Raw genomic sequence first — 26,302 nt, forward strand, 5'->3', positions numbered from 1 at the left:
ACAAAATAGTTTGAGCACAGTACAAAGTCTTACAACACCAGGTTAAAGTCCAACAGGTTTGTTTCGATGTCACTAGCTTTCGGAGCGCTGCTCCTTCCTCAGGTGAATTAGGTGAAAATAGTTTGAAGCAGAGGAAGATACAGGGCAGTGAGAAGTGAGCAGTAGATTTGTTTTGGACTTATCTAGCTAAAAACTGGCATGGCAATGATGGGGTGGCTCATTGGACAAATATCAACCTGTCACATATTGTAAGTTCGACAAGTCCTCAGTTAACATCATAGTTACATTCCTGGGGCGAGATTCTCCGACCCCCCGCCAGCACCGGAGATTCGGTGGGGGCGGGAATCGCGCCGCGCCGGGCCCCCCCCCGCGATTCTCCGGCCCGGATGGGCCGAAGTCCCGCTGCTGGAATGCCTGTCCCACCGGCGTGGATTAAACCACCTCTCTTACCGGCGGGACAAGGCGGCGCGGGCGGGCTCCGGGGGGGGCGCAGGGCGATCTGGCCCCGGGGGGTGCCCCCACGGTGGCCTGGCCCGCGATCGGGGCCCACCGATCCGCGGGCGGGCCTGTGCCATGGGTGCACTCTTTTCCTTCCACCTTCGCCACGGTCTCCACCATGGCGGAGGCGGAAAAGACCCCCTCCACTGCGCATGCGCGGGAATGCCGTCAGCGGCCGCTAACGCTCCCGCGCATGCGCCGACCAGAGATGTCATTTCCGCGCCAGCTGGCGGGGCACCAAAGGCCTTTTCCGCCAGCTGACAGGGTGGAAATTAGTCCGGCGCGGGCCTAGCCCCTCAAGGTTGGGTCTGCGCCCCCCAAGATGCGGAGGATTCCGCACCTTTGGGGCGGCGCGATGCCCGACTGATTTGTGCCGTTTTTGGCGCTGGTCGGCGGACATTGCGGCGATACCGGAGAATTTCGCCCCTGAAAAGTACAACATTAAGTGCAAAAATTTTAAGACGATCAGTTTTTCCCATTACAACCAACGTAAAAGCTGTAGTTAGGGTCTGCAGGACCTATCCCGTCAGAAAAAAGCATTAAAATATTATAAGTTGAAATAAATTCTTTAATTCTTCTGTGGAATAGCTTTTTAAAAAATAATAAATTTGAAAGTGTAAAACGTGTTAATTCTTTCTTCTTACCTCTTGCTCACCAACTTTCCTACAGGACCACTCAGAGTAATTAGAGATTTAATAGCAATACTAAATTCCAATGTGTGTTTCTATGGCAAGGATTATCATGTTCACATTGTTCTGGCATAACTGAAACTGAGAGCTAAACTAAACATTGAGACTGGCAAATGAGACATGCCTCATGGCTCATTGTTAATTAAAATGCAATTTTTGTTTGTACCTTGATGGCGACACCTCAGAGTATTCAATAATTGCTGTATCATATCACATTGGGAAACGTTTGTTTGCAAATTTCATCAAAACGTTGAAAAAAGATGCAATTTGGGCAAAATGTGAAACTGCCCCTTTGTCTGTGTTTAGGGCAGCATGGTAGCACAGTGGTTAGCACTGTGGCTTTACAGCTCTAGGGTCCCAGGTTCAATTCCCCGCTGGGTCACTGTCTGTGCGGAGTGTGCACGTTCTCCCTGTGTCTATGTGGATTCCCTCTGGGTGCTCCGGTTTCCTCCCACAGTCCAAAGTCGTGCAGGTTAGGTGGATTGGCCATGCAAAATTGCCCTTAATGTCCAAAAAGGTTAGGAGGGGTTATTGGGTTACGGGGATAGGGTGGAAGTGAGGGCTCAAGTGGGTACCGGTGCAGGCTCGATGGGCCAAATGGCCTCCTTCTGCACTGTATGTTCTAAACAGTGCTTGGCGGATTACTCCAAAAAGTAAAAGTGTTTTCCCTTGTTAATAGTTAATGAGTACCAATTTAGGCAGAGTTGTGGGTAGGGAGGGAATGCTAAGAAGAGTAAATACTGTATGGAACTCGAGCTCATACTTGCTGTTAATTAGATCTATGACTAGAAAGGATTTGAAGGTAGCACCAACAGTGGTGACAGAAGTGAATACTCTGAAATTGGAAACAATCCATTTGCTGCAATTCCATCTGTAACTCATTCAGGTTTCTTCACTCTGAGATTGTAACTGTGCATCAAACTCAAAGTGACGTTCAAGACGCAAATTTGAGCCATTTGCTTCATCACGGTAGTACTACACATATTCGAGTGCAACTGTTTGCAGGCTTCGATGCAATTTTCTTCAAAATTAAGGAATTCAGTTAAAAGCACAAGAAACATGGGCGAAATTCTCCGGTATCGGCGCGATGTCCGCCGACTGACGCCCAAAACGGTGCAAATGAGTCGGGCATCGCGCCACCCCAAAGGTGCGGAATGCTCCGCACCTTTGGGGGCTGAGCCCCAACCTTAAGGGGCTAGGCCCCCGCCGGATGAATTTCCGCCCCGCCAGCTGGCGGAAAAGGCCTTTGGTGCCCCGCCAGCTGGCGCCGATATGACATCTCCGGGCGGCGCATGCGCGGGAGCGTTAGCGGCCGCTGACGGCATTCCCGCGCATGCGCAGTGGAGGGAGTCTCTTCCGCCTCCGCCATGGTGGAGACCGTGGCGAAGGTGGAAGGAAAAGAGTGCCCCCACGGCACAGGCCCGCCCGCGGATCGGTGGGCCCCGATCGCGGGCCAGGCCACCGTGGGGGCACCCCCTGGGGCCAGATCGCCCTGCGCCCCCCCCAGGACCCCGGAGCCCGCCCGCGCCGCCTTGTCCCACCGGTAAGGTAGGTGGTTTAATCTACGCCGGCAGGACAGGCATTTTAGCTGCGGGACTTCGGCCCATCCAGGCCGGAGAATCGCGGGGGGGGGGGGCCCGCCAACTGGTGCGGCGCGATTCCCGCCCCTGCCGAATATCCGGTGCTGGAGAATTCTGCAACCGGCGGGGGCGGGACTCACGCCGGGTCGGAGAATCTCGCCCCATGTCTGGGTGGCTAAGTTCTGAATGTGTGACTTTAAGTACAAACTGAGAACCTGATCATCAATATTATTACAATACTCTGTTCGGATATATGATCATCGCTCCACCAATGAATGAATGGATTCCTCATTGTGCACCAAATCAACTGTCTCCATGAAACGTTTTCCACAAACTTTTATATTAACTGTCATCTACTTGAGTTACATCAGAAAACTATTCTCTTGGCCCAGTCTACAGGAATTGAGTTCAGTTCCTAGTGAAAAATACCCTACGAGTCAGAAAAGAGGGGGGGGGGGGGACATACACAGAAAAATAGGAGTAGCCCATTTGGTCCTTCATTATGATTATGGTTGATCATCAAATTCAAAATCCTGATCCCACCTTTTCCCCATATCCCTTGATCCCGTTAACCCTATGAGCTATATCTAATTCCTTCTTGAAATCACACAACATTTTGGCCTCAATTACTTTTTTCTGTGGTAGTGAATCCTACAGATTCACCACTCTCGGGGTGAAGAAATCTCTCCTCACCTCAGTCCTAAAAGGTTTACTCCTTATCCTCAAACTATGACCCCTAGTTCTGGACGTCCCCACCATTGGGAACATTCTTTCTGAATCTATCCTGTCTGATCCTGTTTGAATTTTATAAGTTTCTATGAGATTCCCTCTCACTCTTCTAAACTCCAATGAATATAATCCGAACCGACTTAGTCTCTCCTCATATGACAGTCCCGCCATCCCAGGAACCAGCCTGGTAAACCTTTTTTTTTCAGAAATATTTTAATTCAAGTTTTTACATATTTTAAACAAATTTACAGAAAAAAGAAAAACAAAGAACACATAAATAAACATCTTACAACTACATCACAAATTCCCCCAATATACAAGCCCCCCATTAAGCACTGATAAACACAATAGAAAACACAAAGTACACCCCCCCCTCCTCCCCCTCTGGGTTGCTGCTGCTGCTGACCACCTCCTAACGCTCCGCTAGAAAGTCCAGGAACTGTTGCCACTGCCTGAAGAACCCTTGCACAGACCCTCTCAAGGCAAATTTTACCCTCTCCAATTTAATGAACCCTGCCATGTCGCTGATCCAGGTTTCCATGCTTGGGTGCTTTGCATCTTTACACTGTAGCAGAATCCTCCGCCGGGCTACCAGGGACGCAAAGGCCAGAATACTGGCCTCTTTCGCCTCCTGCACTCCCGGTACGTCCGATACCCCAAATAGTGCTAACCCCCAGCTCGGCTTAACACGGGTGTTCACCACCTTAGACACTGTCCTCGTAATACCCCTCCAGAACCCATCCAGCGCCGGGCACGCCCAGAACATGTGGCCGTGATTTGCTAGGCTCCCCGATCACCTCCCACACCTGTCTTCCACCCCAAAGAACATGCTCAGCCTCGCCCCTGTCATATGCGCTCTGTGAAGAACCTTAAATTGTATCAGGCTAAGCCTGGCGCAAGAGGAGGAAGAATTAACCCTACCCAGGGCGTCTGCCCTCGCTCCTTTGTCTATCTCCTCCCCAAGCTCCTCCTCCCATTTACCCTTTAGCTCCTCCACCGAGGTCTCCTCCTCCTCCTGCATCTCCTGGTAGATCGCCGAGACCCTGCCCTCTCCAACCCACACCCCCGAGAGCACCCTATCCTGGATCCTGAGTGCTGGAAGCAGCAGGAACTCCCTCACCTGCCGTCTTACAAACGCCCTTACCTGCATGTACCTGAAGGCATTTCCGGGGGGAAGCCCGAATTTTTCCTCCAGCGCCCCAAGGCTCGCAAACGTCCCATCTAAAAACAGGTCCCCCATCCTTCTAATTCCTGCCCTGTGCCAGCTCAGGAACTCTCCATCCATTCTCCCCGGGACGAACCGATGGTTCTCCCGGATCGGGGACCAAACCGAAGCCTCTACCTCACCCCTGTGGCTTCTCCACTGCCCCCAAATTTTCAAAGTCGCCGCCACCACCGGACTCGTGGTGTACTTAGTCGGCAGGAGTGGCAGCGGTGCTGTAACCAGCGCTCCCAGACATGTGCCCACACAGGACGCTATCTCCAGCCTCTTCCACGCCGCCCCCTCCCCCTCCATTTCCCACTTGCGTATCATCGCCACATTGGCAGCCCAGTAGTACCCACACAGATTACGCAACGCTAGCCCTCCTCTGTCCCTACTCCGCTCCAGAAACACTCTTCTCACCCTCGGGGTCTTTTTCGCCCATACGAATCGCATGATGCTCCTACTGACCCATTTAAAAAAGGCCTTAGGGATCAGGATGGGGAGGCACTGCAATATAAAAGGGAACCTCGGGAGCACCGTCATCTTCACCGACTGTACCCTACCCGCCAGGGAGAGTGGCAGCATAATCCCACCTTTTAAACTCCTCCTCCATCTGCTCCACCAGCCTCGTCAAGTTGAGCTTGTGTAGGGTCCTCCAGTTCCTGGCCACCTGGATCCCAAGGTACCGAAAACTCCTTTCCGCCCTCTTCAGTGGAAACTCGTCTATCCCCCTTCCCTGGTCCCCTGGGTGTACCACGAAGAGCTCACTCTTCCCCACGTTGAGCTTATACCCCGAAAAGTCCCCAAACTCCCTGAGGATCCGCATCACCTCCGGCATCCCCCCCACTGGGTCTGCCACATACAGTAACAGTTCATCGGCATACAACGATACCCGGTGTTCCTCCCCCCCGGACCAGCCCCCTCCAGTTCCTGGACTCCCTTAGAGCCATAGCCAAAGGCTCAATTGCCAATGCAAATAGCAAGGGGGATAGGGGGCATCCCTGCCTCGTCCCCCGGTACAGCTGAAGTATTCCGACCTCCTCCGATTCGTGGCCACACTCGCCACCGGGGCTTCGTAAAGTAGCCTAACACAACTAATCAACCCCTCCCGAACCCAAACCTCCTCAACACTTCCCAAAGGTATCCCCACTCCACCCTATCGAAGGCCTTCTCCGCGTCCATCGCCGCCACTATCTCCGCTTCCCCCTCCACTGCAGGCGTCATGATTACATTAAGGAGCCTCCGCACATTGGTATTCATCTACCTTCCCTTAACAAAACCCGTCTGGTCCTCGTGAATCACCCCCGGGACACAGTCCTCAATTCATGTAGCCAACACCTTCGCTAACAGCTTCGCCTCCACGTTGAGGAGCGAGATTGGCCTATACGACCCACACTGTAATGGGTCCTTGTCCCGCTTCAAGATCAGCGAGATCAGCGTCCTGGACATCGTCGGGGCTAGGCCCCGTGTCCTGGACATCGTCGGGGCTAGGCCCCCCCCCCCCCCCCCTCATTGAAAGTCCTCACTAATAGAGGGCCCAGCAGGTCCATGAACATGCAGGGCGCTGGTCCCTCTCCTCCCCCAGCTCCAGCTCCAGCCAATGCGGGGCATGGTCTGAGATGGCTATGGCCGAATATTCTGTGTTCTCCACCCTCGGGATTAGTGCCCTGCTCATAACGAAGAAGTCTATCCGGGAGTCGGCTTTATGGACATGGGAAAAAAAAGAAAATCCCCTGGCCCCCGGCCTGACAAACCTCCATGGGTCCACTCCTCCCATCTGGTTCATAAACCCCCTCAGCATCTTGGCCGCCGCCGGCCTCTTACCCGTCCTGGACCTGGAGCGGTCCAATGCTGGATCCAGTACCGTGTTGAAGTCCCCCCCCATTATCAAGCTCCCTGCCTCCAGGTGCGGAATCCGGCCCAACATGCGCCGCATAAATACGGCATTGTCCCAATTCGGGGCATACACATTCACCAAGACCACCTGCACCCCCTGCAGCTTACCACTCACCATCGCGTACCTACCTCCATTGTCTGCCATGATGTTCAGCGCCTCAAACGACACCCGCTTCCCCACCAAAATCGCCACCCCTCGATTCTTTGCGTCCAACCCCGAGTGGAAAACCTGCCCGACCCACCCCTTTCTCAGCCTGACCTGATCTGCCACCCTCAAATGCGTCTCCTGGAGCATAACCACATCTGCCTTCAGTCCCCTCAGGTGCGCGAACACATGGGCCCTCTTGACCGGCCTGTTCAGGCCTCTCACATTCCAAGTTATCAGCCGGATCATGGGGCTTCCCGCACCACCCCCTGCTGATTAGCCACCCCCTTTTCTAGGCCAGCCACGTGCCCGCGCCTCCCGCACTCTCCATTCCCCCCAGCAGCAGACTCTCCCCCCGATTCTCTCTCCAAGCTCCAGCTCCCCTTTGGCCAATGCAGCAGCAACCCAGTTCCCCACTCCCGCCCCCCCCCTCCCCCCAGCTAGGTCCCCCCTAGCTGCGTTGCTCCCCCCATAACACTCCCGTAAGTCAGCTGGCTCCTGCTGACCCCGGCCACTCCCGCCACTCCATCGACCCCCCAGTGTGGTAGTCTCCCCCCCCCCCCCCCCCCGCCCCCCTCCAGTCCATCAGCGGGCGCTCCTCTCCTACACCGCCCTTCCCCCTGGCCCCGCCCCCCTCCTTCCCTAGCACGGGAAAAAGCCCGCGCTTTCCATCAAACTGGCCTCGCCCTCTCTGGTGCAGCTCCCTTTTGCGGCCTAATCCCAGCTCCCCACCTCGGACCTCCCATCTCCCCTCCCCACAACGGGGCCCCATCCTTCCAACCACCGACGCCCACACTCTCACTAAACCCCCACTTCGAACCATTTCACCCTACCCCACCCAGCACCCAAGGAAACAATACAGAACAGAACAGAACATCCCCCAACATCCCCCAAAGCACAGTAACCACAGTAGCCCCCTGCGACCTCCCCTCACAACCGACCCGCAGTCCGTGTCCAACCTTTCAGCCTGAATAAAGGTCCACGCCTCCTCCGGCGTCTCAAAGTAATGGTGCCGGTCCTTAAACGTGACCCACAGTCGCGCTGGCTGCAGCATCCCAAATTTCACCCCCTTCCGATGCAGAACCGTCTTAGCCCGATTGTACCCGGCCCTCTTCTTGGCCACCTCCGCGCTCCAGTCCTGGTATATACGGACCTCTGCATTCTCCCACCTGCTGCTCAGCTCCTTTTTTGCCCATCTTAGGACACACTCCCTGTCCACCAAGCGGTGGAACCGCACCAATACCGCCCACGGCGGCTCGTTAGACTTGGGCCTCCTCGCCAGGACTCGGTGGGCCCCATCCAGCTCCAGGGGCCTCGGGAAGACACCCGCGCCCATCAACGTGTTCAGCATCGTGACCACATATGCTCCAGCATCCGACCCCTCCACTCCCTCCAGGAGACCCAGAATCCGCAGGTTCTTCCTCCTCGACCGATTCTCCATGTCCTCGAACCTTTCCTGCCATTTCTTATGCAGCGCCTTGTGCGCCTCCACCCTCACCGCCAGGCCCAATATCTCGTCCTCATTCTCCGAGGCCTTCTGCCGCACCTCCCGGATCGCCGCCCCTTGGGCCTTCTGGGTCTCGACCAGCTTGTCGATCGAAGCCTTCATTGGCTCCAGCAGCTCTGCTTTCAATTCCGTGAAGCAGCGCTTGAGAAACTCCTGCTGCTCTTGCGACCACCGCGCCCACGCTGCCTGGTCTCCACCTGCTGCCATCTTGGCTTTCCTCCCTCGCACTTTTCGCTGCACCAGAATTACTTTTTTCAACGCTCCACTCCTGCTCCAATCCATACAGTGCCGGGGAAATCATACTGTCACCTTCCCACACTGGGAACCATCGAACAAATGCCGCTGGGGCCCCTAAAAAGAGCCCAAAAGTCCGTTTCTGGCGGTAACTGCCAAACGTGCGACTTAGCTCAGCATAGCCGCAACCGGAAGTCTCAGCCTGGTATACCTTTTCTGCACTCCCTCCATAGCAAGAACATCCTTCCTCAGGTAAGAACACGTAAACTGCAGACAATATTCCAGGTCTGGCCTCATTAATGCCCTCTAAAACTGCAGTAAAACATCCCTATTCCTATACTCAAATCCACTTGCTATGAAGGCCAACATACCATTTGTCTTCTTTATTGCCTTCTGTACCTGCTGTACATTAAGCAGCGTGACCCATGCCACATTTTATCAGTGCCAGCCAATGAAGTGGCTATTGCCAGGGCTGCCATGGTGTTAAGGAGGATGGTGACCAATCCCCAAGAGCTGCTGGGTAATCAGAGAATGAATGCACAAGTTTCTGGTATGGCTGTCACTATCCTTCTCGATGTCCTGGCTGAGGGAGACTCCCAAATTGATGGGCTTTTTGGCACCGTTTACCTCCAGTCTGCAAAAAGAGACTTTCAGAGTTTGGCTTGCTTTAGGGGTATGGAGGTGGAATGTCAACATTCTATTGATCAACATGATGGGGTTTTTTGCTGGTTGACATTATGCAAGTATGTATCCACCCTCTTGTAAATTATTTGTCAGAATTTTTTCAGTGGTGGACAGATTATTGTTTTGCATTGTTGAAGCAATATCTTCAGCATAGATGAACTTGTGGGACTCTTTTTCAGGGCAGGCCACTGTTGTTAACATTGAATAAAGAGTGCCAGGACAGAACTCAGTGTGAGCCTGTTTGTCCGTGTTCTGCACCTCCTCCCTGAAGGCTAATGTGCACCTCGATTGCTTGTGACTGAAATCCTCTCCATCACAGGACATATTTCCATAAGCCTCCACAATATTTACCAACTCCACCCGTACTTCTGCTGCTAAAACTCTTATGCATGTCTTCATCATCTTCTGGCTCAACTACTGAAACTACTTTCTTGCTGACTTCCAGTCCTCAACCCTCTGAGGACTCTAATTTATCAAAAACTCTGCTGCACATTTTCTGTTCAGCACCAAGTCATCACCCAAAATTTATGCTTCTTGTACCAATGCAACAAAGCTAAAATCCTCCTTTCCAAGCCTCTAAGGTTTGACTCCATCTCTGCAAACTCTTTCATATATCTTCCTGTATCTCATCTATCAACACTATCATTCCTCCGAACCTCATCTCCAAACTTCGTGGCCTGGGTCTCAGCTCCTCCCTCTGCGACTGGATCCTGAACTTTGTAACCCAATCAGTAAGGATAGGCAACAAAACCTCCTCCACGATCATCCTCAACACCGGTACCCCATAAGGCTGTGTCCTCAGCCCCCTACTATACTCCTTATACACCTATGACTGTGTTGCTAAATTCCCCTCCAACTCGATTTTCAAATTTGCTGATGACACCACAGTAGTGGGTCAGATTTCAAACAATGACGAGACAGAGTACAGGAATGAGATAGAGAATCTGGTGAACTGGTGTGACGATAATAATCTCTCACTCAATGTCAACAAAACGAAGGAGATTGTCATCGACTTAAGGAAGCGCAGAGAAGAACTTGCCCCTATCTACATCAATGGTAATGAAGTAGAAAGTGTTGAGAGCTTCAAGTTTTAGGTGTCCAGGTTACCAATAACCTGCCTGGTCCCCCCATGCCGACGGTAGTTAAGAAAGTCCACCGACGATTCTACTTTCTCAGAAGACTAAGGAAATTTGCATTGTCACCTACGACTCTCACCAACTTTTATAGAGGCACCATTAAAGCATTCTTTCTGGTTGTATCACAGCTTGGTATGGATCCTGCTCTGCCCAAGACCGCAGGAAACTACAAACGTCGTGAATGTAGCCCAGACCATCACGCAAACCAGCCTCCCATCCATCAACTCTGTCTACAATTCCCACTGCCTCGGAAAGGCAGCCAGCATAATTAAGGACCCCATCCATCCAGGTCATACTCTCTTCCACCTTCTTCCGTCAGGAAAAAGATACAAAAGGTTGAGGTCGCGTACTAACCGACTCAAGAACAGTTTCTTCCCAGCTGTCATCAGACGTTTGAATGGACCTACCTCGTATTAAGTTGATCTTTTCTCTACACCTTGCTATAACTGTAACATTATATTCTGCAGTCTCTCCTTCCTTCCCTATGTACGGTATGCGTTGTCTGTATAGCATGCAAGAACCAATACTTTTCACTGTATACTAATACATGTGACAATAATAAATCAAATCAAATTTCTCTAACAGTGTCTTCTGAATGCCTCTCTACTTTTATTCCACCACTGGTAGCCAGCCACCTCTATCCGACTCTGGAATTGTCTCCATTAATTTCTGAATCTCTCGTTCCGAATTTCAGAAAATCCTTAAAGCCCCTATTACTTTAACTCAGCTGTTAGGTACATCTCCTGTCAACATTAGTCTGTGTACACCTCTGTTAAGTGCCTTAACACATTTTCCTACCTTTAAGGCATTACATAAATAAATACTTGTTGCTATTTGTTTTATTTTACAACAATACGGCAACTCCCAGTGGGAATCACACCAGCAAGGGGGAGTTTTTTGAATGTGGTTTGGGAAGATCCCAAAGGAGTTGCAGCTCCCAAAGCGGCAGCAAAGGTACTTGTGGTAAACCACTGTATTGTATTGTATTGTACTGTTGTATTGTTACATGCCTGGGCTTGTCCCTGCTGGCTCTGCCTGTGGCTCCTCCCCTTAGGCTCATGTATAAAGGTGGCTGGTCTCCGCCTCTGATCCAGTTCGGGATCAGAAGCGAGGAGGCTTTCTGTTTAGTGTATTAAAGCCTCAGTTACGTTCACCACTCATCGTGTGTTCATTGATGGCATCTCAATTTAATACACTAAACATCTAATATGAATTCGTCACTCAAGCCTGATCGCCTGGAGCTGGACCCACAGGCAGCCGACGCCACTGCAACATTCGAGCACTGGCTATGCTGCTTCGAAGCGTACCTCGGATCCTTCACTGAACACTTCACCGACCTCCAAAAGAAGCAGATCCTCCATGCACGGGTGAGTCCGCAAGTCTTTCTTCTCATCAGGGACGCCCCCTCGTATACGGAGGCGATAATGCTGCTGAAGGGCCACTATGTTAAGTCTGTGAACGAGATGTATGCTAGGCACCTTCTTGGCACGAGACAACAACGCCCTGGGGAATCACGAGCAGAATTCCTGCGTGCCTTGCGGGTACTCGGCCGGAACTGTGGCTGCCAGGCGGTATCGGCTACCCAGCACGCGGAGCTGTTGATCAGGGACGCTTATGTCGCAGGCATGAAATCAAACTACATCCGCCAGCGATTGCTAGAAGGGGGTACACTCAGCCTCCCAGAGACAGTGCAGCTCTCAAACTCGCTGGAGGTGGCCTCCCAGAACATGGAGGCCTACACCTCCGACCGCGCGGCACCCTCGTGGACGCTGCCATCATCCGACCCGGGTGCGGCGCAAGCCTGTGCCGTGCAGCAGCCCGGCAACGCTGGAAGCCCGAAGTGCTACTTTTGCGGCCAGGGTAATCATCCCAGACAATGCTGCCCTGCACGGAACGCGACTTGCAACAGGTGTGGGAGGAAGGGCCACTTTGCGAAAGCCTGCCAGGCCCGATCTCTCCCTAAAGCTTCTAGGCCCAGCAGCGCTGTCTGCTGCCTGTCGGGGCCATCCCCAGCTGTCGCGCCACCCGCCATGTGTGACCTGTGGGCACCGCCATCTTCGCCGCCAACTTCGATTTCGGCCGCCACGTGCGACCCATGGGGGCCGCCATCTTTAACGCCACTTGGTGATTCACCCACCACACGCGACCCTGGGGGCAGCCAACTTTGACGCAATCTCCAATGCCAGCCGCCACCTTGGGACCACTCCGCAGCCTCCCGGGGCCCCTGCTCACCCGAATGTACGCTGGCCGCCGCTACCTCCGACCGGCCTACCCATCACCTTCCGAAGCTCGCTTCCATCACGCTCGACCAGTCCCGGCCTCATCACCTCACTAAATCTACAATGACCGTCCGGATCAACGGGCACGAGGCGGCCTGCCTTTTCGACTTCGGGAGCACAGACAGCTTCACACACCCAGATACGGTAAGGCGTTGCTCCCTCCCAATCTTACCCGCGACCCAGAAAATCGCCCTGGCTTCCGGATGACATACAGTAGAAATCCAGGGGTACTGTGTCGCGACCCTTACTGTACAAGGCGGAAAGTACAGTAACTTCAAACTCTACGTCCTTCCCCATCTCTGCGCTGCCCTATTACTTGGGCTCGACTTCCAGTGCCACCTCGAGAGCCTTACTTTAAAGTTCGGCGGACCCCTGCCCATCTCACCGTCTGCAGCCTCGCGACCCTTAAGGTCGCTTCAGCCCCGCTCTTTGCTAACCTCACCCCGGACTGTAAGCCCGTCACTACTAGGAGCAGGCGATACAGTGCCCGGGATAGGACCTTTATCAGGTCGGAGGTCCAGTGACTCCTACGCGAGGGGATCATTGAGGCTTGTAACAGCCCCTGGAGAGCTCAAGTGGTGGTCGTGAAGACTGGGGAGAAGCACCGGATGGTCATCGACTACAGTCAGACCATCAACCGGTACACAAAGCTCGATGCGTACCCCCTCCCCCGCATATGGGAATAGAGGGATACGGACCCAGGAAGTGTAGAAGATTGTAGTTTAGTCGGGCAGCATGGTCGGCACGGGCTTGGAGGGCCGAAGGGCCTGTTCCTGTGCTGTACATTTCTTTGTTCTTTTGTTTGTTGTTATATCTGACATGGTCAATCAGATTGCGCAGTATCGAGTCTTCTCCACAGTTGACTTATCACGAGCTCCCTATCTGCCCGGAGGACCGCCAATACACTGCCTTCAAGGCAGATGGCCGCCTCTATCACTTCCTCAGGGTCCCCCTTGGCGTCACCAATGGGGTCTCGGTCTTCCAACGGGAAATGGACCGAATGGCTGACCAGTACGGGCTGCGATAATGTCACCGTCTGCGGCCACGACCAGCAGGCCCATGACGAAAACCTCCGGCACTTCCTCCACATCTCTAGACTCCTGAACCTCACCTACAATAAGGAAAAATGCGTTTTCCGCACAATCCGCCTAGCCATCCTTGGCTATGTTGTGGAAAACGGAGTCCTAGGGCCCGACACTGACCGCATGCGCCCCCTCCTGGAACACGCCCTCCCCCACTGCCCCAAGGCCCTGAAGAGATGCCTGGGGTTCTTCTCTTACTATGCCCAGTGTGTCCCCAATTATGCGGACAAGGCCCGTCCACTTATTAAAGCCACCATTTTTCCCCTGACGGCTGAGGCCCGCCTGGCCTTCAACAGCATCAAGGCAGATATCGCCAAAGCCGCAATGCACGCTGTGGACGAGTCCATTCCATTCCAGGTGGAGAGCGATGCGTCGGACTTTGCTCTGGCCGCTACCCTCAACCAGGCGGGCAGGCCCGTGGCTTTCTTCTCCCGTACCCTCCATGCCTCCGAAATCCGACACTCCTCCATCGAAAAGGAGGCCCAAGCCATTGTAGAAGCTGTGACATCGGAGGCATTTCCTGGCCGGCAGGCGATTCACTCTCCTCACTGACCAGCGGTCGGTTGCCTTCATGTTTCACAATACACAGCGGGGCAAGTTCAAGAACGACAAGATTCTAAGGTGGATGATCGAGTTCTGCACTTATAATTACGATGCCCTATCCCGCGGTACATGTGCCAGCGCACAAGTAGACCGACTCCTGGCCCTCCACAATGACCTCTGTCACCAGGGGGTCACCCGCTTTTTTCACTTTATCAAGGCTCGCAACCTGCCTTACTCCATCGAGGAGGTCAGGACCGTGACCAGAGACTGCCAGGTCTGCGCGGAGTGCAAACCGCACTTCTATCGGCCAGACAGAGCGCACCTGGTAAAGGCCTCCTGCCCCTTTGAGCGCCTCAGCATCGACTTCAAAGGGCCCCTCCCCTCCTCTGACCGTAACGTGTACTTCCTCAACATCGTTGACGAATACTCAAGATTCCCTTTTGCCATCCCATGCTCTGACATGACCTCCGCCACCGACGAGCCATAAGTCGGATCCACTGGTCGAAAAGGTCCTTTACCTCCATGCTAACCCCCAACATGCCCACGTGGCACGCCATGACGGGTGGGAGGACACAGTCTCCCTTCGGGATTTGGCACCCGCAGGTTCCCCAGTGACCATCACCACTACCCCGACCCTACACCGTCTCCCGACATGTTCCCGGACATGCAGGCCTCGACACCTCATTCGACACCAGTGTCCACACCACAGCCGGGACTGAGGCGGTCGCAGCGGAAAGTCAGAGCCCCCGACAGACTCGATCTATAACTCAACCCGTCCACTTCACCCCCGCCGGACTCTTTTTTTAACTGAGGGTGAATGTGGTAAACCACTGTATTGTATTGTATTGTACTGTTGTATTGTTACATGCCTGGGCTTGACCCTGCTGGCTCCGCCTGTGGCTCCTCCCCTCGGGCTCATGTATAAAGGTGGCTGGTCTCTGCCTCTGATCCAGTTCGGGATCAGAGGCCAGAAGGCTTTCTGTTTAGTGTATTAAAGCCTCAGTTACATTCACCATTCGTCATATGTTCATTGATGGCATATCAGTACATAAATAGATAATAGCAAACTGAAGTCTAAATGACAATCTTCTTGTGAGGCTGAAACATGTGAGGTCTTGTCTTGGCCTTCTCTCTATCATTTGAAGAATTTAAAAACCTCAACACCAATCTCTTCGATCATGTTTTAGCCATCCCTCTTAATCTTGGCACAACATCTGTTTCCCATATGCTTTGTGTGAAATCCTAATGATTTTTTAATGTAAAGGGACAATCTAAATGGACTGTTTTGTTATTGCATATAAAAATGTATTCTTTGGTTTTAAGAAACAGTGCTCAGTTTATACATGTTTAAATGTGTGAACTTCACTTAGCCTCGGAGCTTTGGAATGGTGGTAAGATGCTTAGTATTAGTCTTTTTTCAATATTAAAAATATAAATGGATTTTTCTGAGCTATAAAAATAATATTTTTAAAAGTTACCCAATTGCCTGTGTGAAGCTTTAAGGCTAGCTCACATTTCTTGTTGAAATTCAAAAAAAGATGAGCCACTTCAGCAATTCTAGGTGAAGAACAATTTAATGTTTCACATAAGAATAAGTCTTCCAAACTATTCTGTGGGCTGAAAGCCTGAAGGGTTAATTAATAATACTTAGAAAGTGTCATGCTTGACAAGACACAGAACCCATGGCCTCAGAGATAAAAGATGTGTCTCATTGGGTTACCTTGGTTAAATATACCCAATGTAAATTAAAAATAAGTCAACTGCACAGTTGTGCGAATGCATAAACAATTTCCAACAGTATAGTACAAGCTTAATTAAAACTCACAAAATGCACGTGACTGTTTAAATTGCCAGCTGCTTTCTTTAATTAAAGTCAGAATCATGGTCACAGTTCACAGCTGGCTTACACAAAAGGTGCTTTAACATTCCCCAAGTCTCAGGTTACAGCAATAAGAATGAAACGGGATGGAACCTATGAAAAATCTGTAACCAGTTTTAACTGTATTCATTTTAAGCGTAACTTTAGCAAGTCTATTCTATTAAAGGAACTTGCTATTGAAAACTTTGGTCGTGGGATCTCCAAAGTGTTTGGAGAGCCACCTGTACTCCAGATTATATTGTTTTCTGTGTCACACGACTGCAATGGAGTGTAAATCTTTATCTATCTATAATCTTTATTGCCACAAGTAGGTTTACATTAGTACTGTAATGAAATTACCGTGAAAAGCCCCATGTCGCCACATTCCGACGCCTGTTCGGGTACACAGAGGGAGAATTCAGAATGTCCAAATTACCTTTCGGAACAAGTGGGAGGAAACCGGAGCACTCGGAGGAAACCCACGCACACACGGGGAGGATGTGCAGACTCCACACAGACAGTGACCCAAGCCGGGAATCGAACCTGAGACCCTGGAGCTGTGAAGCAACAGTACTAACCACTGTGCTACTGTGTCTCATGGATGAAATTCTCTCTGATTGAGGGAACATTGACAGGCTGGAAAATACCAAGTAGGTAAGATACACCAATCAGCTTCTGATGTGGAACACATAAGCTGCAGGCAGGAGCACCACATCATATTATATACATGTGGTGTGAAAGCTGTGATGTTTGTTTTATCCTAACTTTTATCTGATTTTCACCTAGTAACATTTTAAAAAGATTACACAGAGTTCAAGGTGTAACCTTATGATATACCTTCAATTCACCAAGAGGCCGAGAGAGCGAGTGAACATAAGGCTTTATTAGTCGTGAACTTGCCTAGCCAGAGTCGGTTGTGCAGATAAGTGCCACCTGCAGGTGGCCAGGTTATATATGGCCCCGGTGAGGGCGGAGCCAGAGGCGGAGCCCACCGGGGTTACAGTACAGTAGCTGGAAGCAGCTTGTATCACCACTTCCAGGTCAAAGGTTACATTAGTAGATACAATGGTTACAGTGTCATGCATTATGGTGAATACATTCACCACATTCACCCCCTGTTAAAAAATCAAGTCCAGCGGGGGTGACGTGGGGTCAATACATATTCAGTCTCTCTGGAGGCCGGATCATTCTCTTCGACCTCCTCAGCTCTGGCGGTGCGGCGGGCACGGTTGTTGCAGGTGGTGACTCCAGGGGCGTTGTGTCTGGAGCTGGAGCCTCAGTCCGGCGAGTATGAGACGGTTGGGGTGTGGGGGTAGACAGGGGTGTGGGGGTAGACAGGGGGGTGGTGGGTGGCGGCAGTGTTGGCGCGGGACAGTACAGGAGGCCCAGGGGGGGCGTACGGGGCGCCGGGGGTGGGGGCGGGTAGCGGGGGGGGGGGGGTGGTGGCGTGTTGGTAGGGGAACCAGCTGGTGCCAGGTCTCGTAGGGAGACCGTATCTTGCCATCTGTCCTGGTGCACGATGTAGGCGTACTGGGGGGGGTTGCTGTGGAGCAGCTGGACCCTCTAGACCAGCGGGTCGGTCTTATGGCTCCTCATGTACCTCCAGAGAAGGACAGGTCCCGGAGCTGACAGCCAAGGTGGAAGCAAGACCCCGGAGATGGACTTCCTGGGGAAGATAAACAAACGATTGTGAGGGGTCTTGTTCGGGGCTGTGCAGAGGAGTGATCTGATGGAGTGGAGGACGTCGGGGAGGACCTCCTGCCAGCGGGGGATTGGGAGACTTCTAGACCTGAGGGTCAGGAGGACGGCATTCCATACCATCGCGTTCTCCCTCTCCATCTGCCCGTTTCCCTGCGGGTTATAGCTCGTAGTCCTGCTCGAGGCGATGCCTTTGCTGAGCAGGTACTGGTGTAGCTCATCGCTCATGAACGATGTGCCCCGGTCGCGGTGGATGTTGGCAGGGAAACCGAACAGTGTGAAGATGCTGTGCAGTGCCTTTATTACAGTGGCTGAGGTCATGTCGGGGCAGGGGACAGCAAAGGGGAAGCGGGAGTACTCGTCGATGACGGTGAGAAAATATATATTACGGTTGGTGGAGGGGAAGGGCCCTTTGAAATTGATACTTAGGAGTTCAAAGGGCCAGGAGGCCTTTGCCAGGCGGGCCTTGTCTGGCCGGTCGAAGTGCGGTTTGCACTCCGCGCAGACTTGGCAGTCCCTGGTCATTGCCTTGACCTCCTCGGTGGAGAAGGGCAGATTGCGGGCCTTAGTGAAGTGGGTAAGCCGGGTGACCCCCGGGTGACAGAGGTCATTGTGGAAAGCCCAAAGTCGGTCATCTTGCGCGCTGACGCATGTGCCATGGGACAGGGCATCTGGGGGTTCGTTGAGCTTCCCAGGACGATACTTGATATCGTAATTGTAGGTGGAGAGTTCGATTCTCCACCTCAGAATTGTGTCATTTTTTATTTTGCCCCGTTGTGCTTTGTCGAACAAGAAGGCGACCGACCGCTGGTCAGTGACGACGGTGAACCTCCTACCGGCTAGGTAGTGCCTCCAGTGCCGCACAGCTTCCACTATGGCTTGGGCTTCCTTCTCGACCGATGAGTGTCGGATTTCGGAAGCGTGGAGGGTCCTAGAGAAGAATGCCACTGGCCTGCCCGCTTGGTTAAGGGTGGCGGCCAGGGCGACGTCTGACGCACCGCTCTCCACCTGGAAGGGGACGGACTCGTCCACCGTGTGCATTGCGGCCTTGGTGATGTCGGCCTTGATGCGGCTGTAGGCCGAGCGGGCCTCATCCGTCAGGGGGAAACTGGTGGTTTGAATAAGTGGGCGGGCTTTGTCCACGTAGTTGGGGACCCACTGGGCATAGTAGAACAGCCCCAGGCATCGTTTTACGGCCTTGAGGCTGTGGGGAGGGGGGAGTTCTGTGAGGGGGCGCATACGTTCGGGGTCCGGCCCTAGTAATCCGTTCTCCATGACGTAGCCGAGGATGGCCAGTCTGGTAGTACGGAAGACACACTTTTCTTTGTTGTATGTAAGATTGAGGGATTGGGCGGCCTGGAGGAACCTCTTAAGGTTGACGTCATGGTCCTGCTGATCATGGCCGCAGATGGTCACGTTGTCCAGGTACGGGAATGTCGCCCGCAAACCGTACTGGTCCACCATTCGGTCCATCGCTCTCTGAAAGACCGAGATCCCATTAGTGACGCCGAAGGGAACTCTGAGGAAGTGAAAGAATCGGCCGGCTGCTTCAAAGGCAGTGTAGTGGCGCTCTTCCGGACGGATTGGGAGCTGGTGGCAGGCCGACTTCTGATCGACCGTGGAGAACACACGGTACTGCGCATTCTGATTGGCCATCTCCGCTATTGTGGGGAGGGGGTACGCATCGAGTTGTGTGAACTGGTTAATTGTCTGGCTGTAGTCCACAACCATCCAGTTCTTTTCCCCGGTCCGGACGACCACCACCTATGCTCTCCAGGGGCTGTTGCTGGCCTTAGGTGGGCCCAGACAGACTCTCACGTAGTGCCCCTTTTTCCCGCAGTCACTGCACATCGCTGAGCGGGCTGGGCAACGCTGCCGGGGGTGTTGGCCCTGGCCACAGAAGTAGCATTGCGGTTCTCCGGGCTGGGCTGGCAAACGCGTGGCGCAGGCCTGCGATATAGGCGGGTCCAACGGGGGCCACGACGATAGTGTCCACGAGGGGTCCGTCGGGCCCGCAGGGAATGCGCGAAGGTTCTGGTAGGCCACCTCGAGCGAGGTAGCTAGCTTTACCGTGTCCCGCCGGTCAGAGATCCTGTTTTCCAGCAGACGCTGCCTGATATAGTTCGAGCGGACCCCCGCCACGCAGGTGTCCCGGATCTGTGAGTTCATATGGTCCTCCGCCGTCACATCTCGATAGCTGCAGTTCCTCGCGAGTAGAGTCAGGGTTTCCAGATACTCGTCCAGCGATTCTCCAGCGCGTTGGCGGCGAGTAGTGAGGAGGTGTCTGGCGAACACCTCATTTACAGGCTTCACGAAGTGCACCTTGAGGGTTGCAACCGCCTCCTCATACATGGCTGCTTTCTGAATCGTTACCGAGGTTCGATGGCTCACCCGAGCGTGGAGGAGTCGCAGTTTGAGGGTCTCCGAGGGAGTCGTTGTGGAGGAGTCGATGTAGGCCTCGAAGCATCGAAGCCAATGTTCAAATATTTCCTTGGCTTAGGACGCGCGGGTGTCGAGTTCGAGCCTGTCTGGCTTTAGAGCGGCTTCCATGGTGCTGTCGACGACTAATAAATTGATATACCTTCAATTCACCAAGAGGCCGAGAGAGCAAGTGAACATAAAGCTTTATTAGTCGTGAACTTGCCAAGCCAGAGTCGGTTGTGCAGATGAGTGCCACCCACAGGTGGCCGGGTTATATATGGCCCCAGTGAGGGCGGAGCCAGAGGCGGAGCCCACCGGGGTTACAGTACAGTACCTGGAAGCAGTTTGTATCACCACTTCCAGGTCAAAGGTTACATTAGGTGGATACAATGGTTACAGTGTCATGCATTATGGTGAATGCATTCACCACACCTTACTTTGAATATCATTCACCAGTTTTCAGCTCTGATTTTTTTTTTAAGAGAACCTATTTGCAGCCCATTAAATCCATTAACTCCTCTTTAAGACAGATGTCAGTAGTCCTGACTCTATTTTTACATGCATTCCTCCAGTCCCTCTGTTTCATTATCTTCAGCTCTTATTTTTAAAGTTTATAATTTTATTAAGGTTTGGCATTTTCGCGAATGCCAAACAAAATTACGAAATAATACATCGCCATAAGGAACAAAGAAACCGGCTCAGCATAACGGAGTACAGAGAGAGAAAGGATAACAACATGACAGCTGGCTATAGCCCCATCAGAGATCGAGGGAGTAACCGGATGAGGCCCTGAAAAACATAGTAAAATAGTGCACACCCTCGCATGCCACATCAGCCTGCAAATACTGACGAGAAATCAGGATAACTTCTCCACGTCGTATTCAGGTGCACACCAAGGCACATCTCCCTCAACTCCAGCAGCACCAAAGGCACCACAGCCTCTTCTCCTCGGACACCAGACCCATCAGCACCCATGTAGGAGCCAAGCATAAATTCTTCATACCCACCATTACAAAAGCAAAGAAAATATGTGAAAACGCCACATCCAAGCGGAGTTACATAGATACACACCACATAATGTAAATTAACCCCAAACTAAAGCCCAGTGCAGAATCAACATCATTCCATACTATTATGCAGAGAGGACCGGCAGCAACATGTTTGGATTATGATCAAACGTTCAGAACCTCCCAAAAAAGGAATAAAAAAGGAAAGGAAGGAAAAGCTGGAACTACCAGAACTTGCCCACAGGATGACAAGCGATCAAGACTCAACTCAGGCTCCATATTTCCCTGGCACACACCAAGCAGCTACCAATGACGAAGAGAACAGGTCGCTCAATCAACCAACAATGCGTCCCACCGCCCCAGGGTAACATGATACTAGTAACAGCACCAAACCTGGCCTAGCCCAGCACATCCCAATACATAGGAAACTATATCCAGGGCCTCCAGTACACCCCAGAACCTGCACCTCAGCCGAACCAATACCTCTCCTACCCCATCCAGGGCAATGCACCAAGCAGAAAGGATAATCACTCCAGCCCCGCCCTGAGGGACCCTAAACAGAGAGGAAGAACCGGCAAGACACCCAAGAATTGGGCACCCTAGGATGGAGTGCCGATCCCCAGGTCACTCTCCATGTGGAATTTGCGCATTCTCCCCATGTCTGTTCACCAGCACTCTGAACCAGCAGCCGTGAGCTGCCTAGCATATGAGCCTGTTATGATCTGTATTTTGCCCTACACCGGACCTTCTCCCGAAGGAATTTTCCATTTGTCGCTTTGACTGTCTTCAGTATCATATGTGCCCGAGCTCCCCTAGGGTGCAGACCCAGGTGTTTGCACAGTGTGCACCCCTCCTTATCTTGGGCCTTGGGCAGCAGCTATATGGAAAGCAACTGTGGAGGAGGAGCAAGAGGAGAAAGAAGAGCAACATGCAAACATACGAATTAGGAGCAGGAGTGGGTCACAAAGCCCATTGACTCCACATTTCCACCTACTGCTGATAACTTTACACCCCGTTGCTTATCAAGAATTTTGGCCGGGATTCTCTAAAAATGCAGCTAAGTGTTGACGCCGGCATCAACACCAGTGTGCTTCACGCCGGCGTCAACGAGCCTCTTGGCCCAGCGATTCTGGAGCCCACAGGGGGCCAGCATGGTGCCGGAGTGCTCCGCGCTGCTCCAGCTGCCGTATGCGGCCCTGCACTGCTTGCCGCGGATCCGCGCATGCTCGCAGCGGCCGCTTGCGCTCCGGCGCGGAAGAAGGTAGGGCCCCCCCAGATCACTGTCCATGTGAAGTTTGCACATTCTCGCCATGTCTGCTCACCACCACTCTGAACCAGCACCGGTCGCCGGAGAATCGCGTCCCGGCGTTGGACCCAATCGCGGGGACGCATTCTCGGTCTGAGGCCTCATTCTCCGCCCCCATGCCGAGCGCCATTTTGGCGTGGAGGCTCAGAGAATCCCGGCCCTTATCTAGCTCGGCCTTAAAAATATTAAAAGACTCTGCTTCCACTCTTTTTATAGACCCACAACTCAGAGAAAAACATTCTCCTCACCTCTGTCTTTAATGGGCGATCCCTTATTTTAAAAATGATGACTAGTTCTAGATTCTCCCACAAGAGGAAACATTCTTTCCACACCCACCCTGTCAAGACCCCTCATGAAATGATGTTTCAATCAAGCCACCTCTTACTCTTTTAGACTCCAACAGATACATGCCTAGACTGTCCAACCTTTCCTCATGAGACAACACACACAATTCCAGGGACTAATCTAATAAACCTTCTCTGAACTGCTCCCAATGTATTTACATACGTCCTTAAAGAAGGGGACAAATAGGGTACGCCAGACGTGGTCTCACTAATGCCCTGAATAACTGAAGCATAACCTTCCTACTTTTGTATTCAATTCCCCTCGCGATGAACAATAACATTCTATTAGCTTTCCTATCTTGCTGTATCTGCAAACTAACATTTTGCAATTCATGCACTAGGATACCCAGATCCCTCTGCATCTCAAAGCTCTGCAATCCTACTATTTCGATAATATGCATCTTTTTTATTCTTCCTGCCAAGATAGAAAACTTCACATTTTCCATTTTATACTCCCTTCGCCAGATCTTTTCCGACTCAACTAACCTATCTCTAACCCTTTGCAACCTCTCCCATGTCCTCCTCACAACTTCCTTTCCTATTATCTTTGTATCATCAGCATATTTAGAAACCATACCTTGTCCCTTCATTCAAGTCATGAATATAAATTGTAAAAATGTGAAGCCCACGACCAACCTCTGTGGTGTACCACTGATCGCTTTTTGCCAACTAGAAAATTATTCATTCATGCCTACTCTCTTCGTGTTAGCTAGCCAATCTTCTATCCGTACACCATGAATTTTATTTCCCACAATAACATTTGATGTGCAACTTATCAAATGTCTTCTGGAAATCTAGGTACAGCACATCCACTGGTTCCCCTTTATCCACAGCACATGTTACTCCTTCAAAGAACTCCAATAAACTGATTAAATATGATTTTCCTCTCACAAAACCAAGTTGACTCTGCCTGATTACCAATTTTTCTCAGCTTCTAACATTTTCCCCGGGACTTATGTTAAGCTTACTGGTCTGTTGTTTCCTGCTTTTTGTCTCCCTCCCTTTTTGAATAAAAGGAGAAGAGGTAGAAGCCTAATCGCCACTTTCTGCCTGGGCTATCTGTGAATAACTCATCTAATTGCAATAGCAGTAACTGCAATCTCAGGACCACACTTTACCTTCCCTCTCTTACTGACTATCCCGGTAACACAGTGGTTAGCACTGTGGCTTCATAGTGCCAGGGTCCCAGGTTCGATTCCCAGCTGGGTCACTGTCTGTGCGGAGTCTGCACGTTTTCCCAGTGTCTGCGTGGGTTTCCTCCAGGTGCTCCGGTTTCCTCCCACTAGTTCCGAAAGACGTGGAGCGAAATTCTCCATCCCGCCCCGCCACATTTCTGCCCCGACCCGCCGGCGGGGTGCTCCGTTACACCGGCCGGTCAATGGGGTTTCCCATTGTGGGGCAGCCCCACGCCGTCGGGCAACCCCTGGGCGCCGGCAAAACGGAGACTCCCGCCGGCGGAGAATGACGCCCGTGATGTTAGGTAATTTGGACATTCTGAATTCTCCCTCTGTGTACCCAAACAGGTGCAGGAATGTGGCGACTAGGGGATTTTCACAGTAACTTCATTGCAGTGTAAGCCTACTTGTGACAATAAAGATTTTTTTAAAATTGTGTCGGATTCACCACAAATATGAAACTCACCGCAAAATAAACATTTTGAACTAAATTTATAAATTAAATCAAGTGATATTGCATACAAAAGTTAACCAATTGTCCTTGACTATTCCCTCAGTGTCCTTGTCTGTCCTAGTGCTCCTACATAGTGCTATCCCAATGACCGTTCATCAGAATTGGAAACATGACAGATGTAACTGGTCATAAGCAAGTACTGAGGCAGGGAAAGAGGGGGAGGGGAGAGAAGATCAAAATCGAAAGTCTGTTAAACAGGAGTGATTTAACAACAAAAGGGATGATGGTGCAGGCAAAAGGGGATGGTAACAGGATAAATAAACACATTTAAAAAATGGACCTAGAGAACCTCTGGAGAGCGACAGGAGAATCATTACCAGAAACCGCTATCCAATAAAATACCAAGAGTGGTTATGATCTGAAATTGTTCAATTTGATGGTGAGTTTTTAAAATGCCTCATCGAAAGTGGAATAGAATAGCAGCCAAAGGATAGAAATGTCAGAACGGGTGTGAGGTGAGAGAATTAAATGTGAGTGGAATCTAATTGTTATGCCTGCTGATTCAACAAAAGTTGTTCAGTGTAATTCTAATCTGATGTGCAGGAGACCACAGTGCACACGGCGAATACAGAATATTACATTGAAAGACGGACAAGTAAATCATGGTTGCACCTGGAATTCTGGGGAGAGGGGGTACGAAAAGTGTCCAACATTGGTACAGTTGTGCCACTGGTCGAGGGGCTTCTGCCAGGGCTGGGAGGAGTAGTGGGTGGTCGCCATGAGGTGGGCCATTTGCATTGATTTACGTGCTCCTGCTGGAGTGGCGTGGACCTCGTTCCCACTGTCATGGGGGGGATCATCGCGTTTGGATTGGCGATTTTCCCCCGTGCTTGATTCTCCGTCCCATTGGGGTACGTATTCCGGTCATCCCGGGACGGAGAATCCCGGCTATTATGTTTGAGAGAATCAGAGGTTTGGTGGTGGATGCCACTGGCTTACAGGGATATTTTTTGATCAGCGCTTACTTATAGTCATGCTGAGGTTGGTGCGTATTTTAATTGCACATGGTTCTATGATCAGGGCAAAAACGAAAATGGGCATGCCCACTGGGTTCCTGGTCAGGTTAATATTAGAGCAATGTCAGCTATTGCAATGACTTTGATGAATTTTACCCTGAGGTGATTCCGTTCAGGCACATTCAAGTAGACTTAAATAAATGCCTTTCCAATATTGAAGGAAACAATTGTATTGTAGAATGATGAGCAGATATTGGATATAGTCTACTCTCCTGTAGACAAAGATTTGTCTGCCTTTGTGCCAACTTGAAATGAGATAGTTTAGGCATATTGCCAAGATTTTGGCATCACAGTTTAAACAAGGAAATTGATTTCCAGGTTCACAGTTAACTAGGTTGTGTCTTTTTTTGTAGATAAGCAAGATATTTACTTATTCTTACATGCTTGTAAAAGTGCGGATGTGAATCACATGCTAAAACATCTCATTCAGAAGGAGGCCAATTCTGGGGCCAGTATTTTGCTCAGCTCTGTTGAGACAAGCATTTCTGGGGCTTTACAACAATTTACCTCTATTGCTTACTTAACTTCTATATGGGTGGGGGCCTGGCTCTTCACTCTTCATCTCAGGTGCTGATTGCTTCCAGCTAAATACCCTGCTCGTGTTTTGACTGTGGAGGAGACGCTTACACAGAAATTATTCACTATTAAGGAACAAATATACTATGAGAAACCAGTTACTAACTTGAGAAGGAATGCCTGTACTAAGCAATATTGAACCGTCAGCAGTGGATGTTTTTTTTTCCATTTTTATTTCACG

At 51.4% G+C, this 26,302-nt stretch overlaps 1 protein-coding gene and 1 long non-coding RNA gene across 14 annotated transcripts in view; one reads left to right on the forward strand and one right to left on the reverse strand.

Moving 5' to 3' along the window:
- LOC140410627 (uncharacterized) overlaps nt 1-10,563 on the forward strand; it is a 95,609-nt gene extending 85,046 nt beyond the window's left edge. Inside the window, exon 3 of the long non-coding RNA XR_011940698.1 lies at nt 10,431-10,563. This is a non-coding gene — a long non-coding RNA (uncharacterized lncRNA). The remainder of the gene's footprint in view (nt 1-10,430) is intronic.
- Nucleotides 1-26,302, reverse strand: part of dnmt3ab (DNA (cytosine-5-)-methyltransferase 3 alpha b) — an 846,991-nt gene that overhangs the window by 532,593 nt on the left and 288,096 nt on the right. The window lies entirely within an intron of this gene.

This window comes from Scyliorhinus torazame, chromosome 4 (assembly GCF_047496885.1).
Source record: "Scyliorhinus torazame isolate Kashiwa2021f chromosome 4, sScyTor2.1, whole genome shotgun sequence".
Classification (NCBI taxonomy): Eukaryota; Metazoa; Chordata; class Chondrichthyes; order Carcharhiniformes; family Scyliorhinidae; genus Scyliorhinus; species Scyliorhinus torazame.